Source organism: Halichoeres trimaculatus, unplaced genomic scaffold, assembly GCF_033239565.1.
Source record: "Halichoeres trimaculatus isolate MK-OKI-2021-1 unplaced genomic scaffold, fHalTri1.1 fHalTri1_scaffold_23, whole genome shotgun sequence".
Taxonomy (NCBI): Eukaryota; Metazoa; Chordata; class Actinopteri; order Labriformes; family Labridae; genus Halichoeres; species Halichoeres trimaculatus.
Window position 1 is genome coordinate 898,688 of NW_027437201.1, and position 4,772 is coordinate 903,459.

Sequence of the window (4,772 nt, forward strand, 5' to 3'; positions counted from 1 at the left end):
ACTTTGAGCTGTGTCCTGCAGACCATGTCTCTGAATGTGTCCCTCATGGTCTCTCACTAATCACTGACAGATTCCCCGACTGTCTGCAGGACGTCAGCGCAGACTGTCCTCCTCTCTCTCACTGACACCTGGACACAAAGGGTAATGATCGAGCGGGCGGCACATCGCCCTGAAGCTCAGAGGTGGGTGAGGGGGGGGAGAGATGACAGGAGGGTTTTATTTAGAGGTCTAAAAGAAGAGGCGAGCAGTGGAGGAGACTCTGTGTGTGATGAAGAGAGGTGTAAAGGCTGCACAGAGAGATAAGGGCAGAAAGTCACAACAGCTTCACTCATCCTCAGCTCTAAAGATCTCTGCATCACAACAATGACTTATCTGTGCCAGCGTCCACCACGATCTAGCTTTAACTTTAGCTCAGGCCAGACCAGATCAGATCTGAGACGCTGACAGAGCTAATAGCTAACAGAGCTTACTGACTAACAGAGCGAACTGAGCGAACTAAGCAAACTGAGCTTACAGAGCTAACTAGGCTAACTAAGCTGTTTCGTTGCTAGGCGCTGCCAAGTAGCTGCCTGTTGCAGCAGCTCTCTCTTCTTTGTCCATTTCTTGTAATTTTTTTCATCTATTTTTCGTCATATTTGTATTTGGAGTGGATCATTACTTTGTATGGTTCATTGTTGGTCATGGACACCAAACTTTTTGTGGCTTCAGTGATATTTTTACTACTTTTCTCCTGTGTTTCTCTGGAGATCCTACATGTATCCATGGCTGCATTGTTTACATGTGAAATTAGCTGTTAGCAGCCTGTAGCATGTCAACGCTAACTACTTTAAGGCTTGATGATTTCCCCCAAGGTGAGGAGGAGGAGGTGAGGATGACGTGCTGGTTATTGGGTGTGAGCTGGGAGGTGACGACGTGGACCTGTCCTTCCATCCATCGTTGTTGGGAACATGGGATCTATCTCCGGTGGGATGGACGAGCTAGCCGTGCTAGCCCAGCGGCAGAGGGGCTGCCGGAGGGCAGAGTGGCATTGTGCTGTTCACGGACGTGGCTGACGGAGCTGACATCGGACGCTGGCGCCACATTGGAGGAGCTTCACCTGCTGTGAGCAGACAGGATCCAGGAGACAGAGACTGAACAGACTGCTGGGGAGGCTCAGTCCTGGACCCTGTGGAGGTGGAGACTGGCTGGGCTGGAGAGTGGTGAACGGGATGTCATCTATTTTCTTGTGGACCTTTTGCACTTTCTATAACTTTCTTACTCTTTTTCTTAATTGCTGCTGTGACTGCTGAATCTCCCCTCGGGGATAAATAAAGTATTTTTATTCTATTCTATTCTATTCTATTCTATTCTATTCTATTCTATTCTGTTGTAAAATACATCTTGTGATGCAGTTTCTTGGACACATCATCAGTGACAGTACCTGGAGTCACGGGGGGTTTCGGGTCTTTTAACTTCAGACCCCCTCATCCAGGCGACCCGACCGAGAGTGATCAGCTCCCGGCCTGTGTCCAAGAAGCGCTCATCCACGCTTTGTCCCTCTGAATCCAGAGCCACCTTGATGCCTTCTCAGCGGCCTCTGACGCTGAGCAGATAGCTCTCCTTTTGCGTGCCCCTGTAATGCCCAGGAGACTGTAGGCCCTGCAGAGAGACCTCCCTGCAAAGCCCCTTCCCCCGACTTCAATGGGCAGGCATTTTGCACGCCACCCCCTATTGCGGCATTCTTCCCCCAGCTCAGCGTACTTCTCCTTCTTTCTTCCGCTGGCTTCCTCCATTCTCTCCTCCCACGGGACAGTCAGCTCCAACATGATAACCTGTTTGGAGGACTCAGAGTGCAGGACAATGTCTGGTCTCAGGCGAGTTTCCATGATGTTTTCAGGAAACCTCAGCTGTTTGCCGAGGTCCACCCTCAGCTGCCAGTCCTTTGCAGTCCCCAGAAGTCCTGTTTGGGTCTTTGGTTGAGAAGGAGGTTTCTCCCCGGCTCTGATAATGTGACTCCCTGCCTCCGCGGTTGGAAGCGCTTGCTGTGGTCAATGGCAGAGTGAATGGAATCAGCAACTGCTTTCAGCACCTGGTCGTGGCGCCAACGATAGCGACCATCTCCAAGTGCTTTCGGACAGCTGCTGAGGATATGCTCCAGGGTTCCCCTTCCCTGGCACAAGGTACAAGATGGCGTTTCACCCTTGCCCCAGAGGAAGAGGTTTGACGGGCTGGGCAGGACGTCGTAGCCTGACTGGTTGAGGAACTTTATGCTGAGTGGTTCAGCCCTCCACAACTCCGGCCACGAGATCTTCCTGTCCATGGCTTCCTCCCATCTGGTCCATGCACCTTGCTGCCTCAGCCCGACCCACTGGCTTGCACGCTTCTCTTCGACGCCAGCCCGCACTTTGAGTAGGACCTGATCCCGCCTGTCTTTGCGCTTTAGCCTGCTGGGATGAGTTGTTGGTATAGATCCCAGGCCTGCTCTACTAGTTGCCACAGATCCCACAAGCGCCTTGTGGGACAACCACACACTTCCACGATGGATATGGGGAATTCATAGACCAGCAATGGCCAGAGTATCCTGGGCAGGATACCGTGCTGGTATACCCATGCCTTGAACTTGCCTGGGAGACCTGACTTGTGCACTTAAGTTAGCCAGCCTTCCAGCTGCTTGTTGGTAGCCCTGATGGGAGCTGTGTCTTTCAGGGAGCAGTCAAAGATCTTGCCTAGACTTTTCACAGGTTTTTCCGTGACTGATGGAATCTGGGAGCCTCCTAGGAGGAATCGGAAGCAGTCTGTCACCTTTCCTCTCATCAGGACTAGCGACCTGGATTTCTCCGGCTTAAAGTGCATGCGGGCCCAGGTGGTGAGCTTTTCCAAGCCCTGGAGGATTCATCTGCATCCTGGAACTGATGTAGTCGTTACCGTCAGGTCATCCATGAATGCTCTGATGGGGGGCTGACGGATCCCCGACTTGGATGTGGACCCTCTGCACTCTGGCTCGGCAGATTTGACCAGCATATTCATGGCCAAGGCAAAGAGTGTCACGGAGATGGTACATCCAGTGATGATCCCCTTTTCTAGCTAATGTTGCTCTGATGTTACTGAGCCAGAGAAAAATCTAAGGTGGAAGCTGTTATAATAGTCCATGATTAGGTCCTTGATGTTACATGGGACATGGTGCCTTTCCAACGCTACCTCCACCAGTTTGTGGGGTATAGAGCCATATGCATTGGCTAGGTCCAGCCAGATAGGTTCCCTTTCCCCTCTCGCGTCTCTCTTATCAGCTGTGTCACTACACCGCTGTGTTCCAGGCATCCTGGTACCCCTGGGATCCCACCCTTCTGCACAGAGGGGTCGTTATACTGGTTTTGGAGAAGGTAGTCGGATAGTCGATGGGAAAGAATACTGAAAAATATCTTCCCCTCGACATTGAGCAGCGAGATGGTCCTAAATTGCTCAGAGTTGTAGTAGACTTTACCTCTTTCGGGACCCAGACCCCTTCTGCGGATCTCCATTGATGGGCAACCTCCCCCCTCCTCCAGATTACCCTTGTGATTTTCCACTGACGCTGTAGGAGCTTGGGGCACCTCTTACAAACCAGGTAGGGGACTCCATTGGGTCCAGGTGCAGAGTTGTTCCTTGCGGCCTTGACCACAGTCTGAACTTCTCTCCAAGTGGGGGATTTTGGTGTTAAAGTCACAAGCTGGTTCTGGTGGCTTGATCAGCTCTCTGCATTCACCTAGGTCCTCCTCCATCGCACGTCTATTCTATTCTATTCTAAGCTAACAGAGAGAACTGAGCTAACAGAGCTGAATTAGCAAACAGAGCGACCAGGGCTAATTGAGAGACTAACAGAGCTAAGTGAGTGAACAGAGCTAACCAAGCTTACTAAGCTAACAGAGTTAGCAGAACTAACTGAGATAACTAAGCAAAAAAAAAAAAAAGCTAGCTGAGCTAACAGGGCAAACAGCTACCAGAGCTAACTGAGCAAACAGAGCTAACAGGGCAAACAGCTACCAGAGCTAACTGAGCTAACAGAGCTAATAGAGCAGACAAACCTAACAAAGCTAACTGAGCTAACAAAACTAACAGAGCTAGCTAAGCTAACAGAGCTAACAAAACTAAGAGGGCAAACAAAGGTAAAAAAGCTAACTAAGCTAACTGAGCAAACAGAGCTAACTGTTATGCCAAGCGCTGTTGAGTCCTCCTGAGGTCATGTGATTCAGAAAACAACCTGAGGGTGTGTTTCCTGCTGAGACGCAGATCTTTAAATCTGTTTCTCTTTTTTAAACATAATGGGCTCTAATTTCGTAGACCAGGCGCAGGCGCAGGCGCACCTGCCCTGCGCCGGCCTTCGCTGTGCGCACAGGGCGTGACCGGCGCACTTTGCAAGTTTCCTGCAGTGCCAAGGGATGCGCAGTCCAGGCGCAGTCCAGGCGCAGTCCAGGCGCAGAGCTGCGCGTCCACGCCTCCCTCCGCGCAAATGGCAGAGAGGGAGGAGAAAAGCCGTGAGTGGGTTTAACACAGCCGAGCGCTTGTCTTTAAATGCCCTGCGGCCGAGGCGCAGCGTCTGATTGGTCTGACTGATCTTCAGCACCGCGGAGAGAGGTAGCGAAGATGGTCGCTGTGCCTGCAGCAGGTGAATGGACAGCGGGGCGCATCGGAGGACACGACGCGCATCACCGTGTGGGCCAGCTCCTGGGACAGATGTAATCTGTTCCTTTGTCTTTATCAGGAGTAAAAAATGAAGAGACAGTTACACAGCTGGCTTATCCATTCAGAATACTTTT

The 4,772-nt window shown here is 51.4% G+C and overlaps 1 pseudogene; it reads right to left on the minus strand.

The window, feature by feature from the left end:
- Positions 1-1,490: 1,490 nt before the first annotated feature.
- Positions 1,491-3,737, minus strand: LOC141785432 (uncharacterized; annotated as a pseudogene).
- Positions 3,738-4,772: the final 1,035 nt, after the last annotated feature.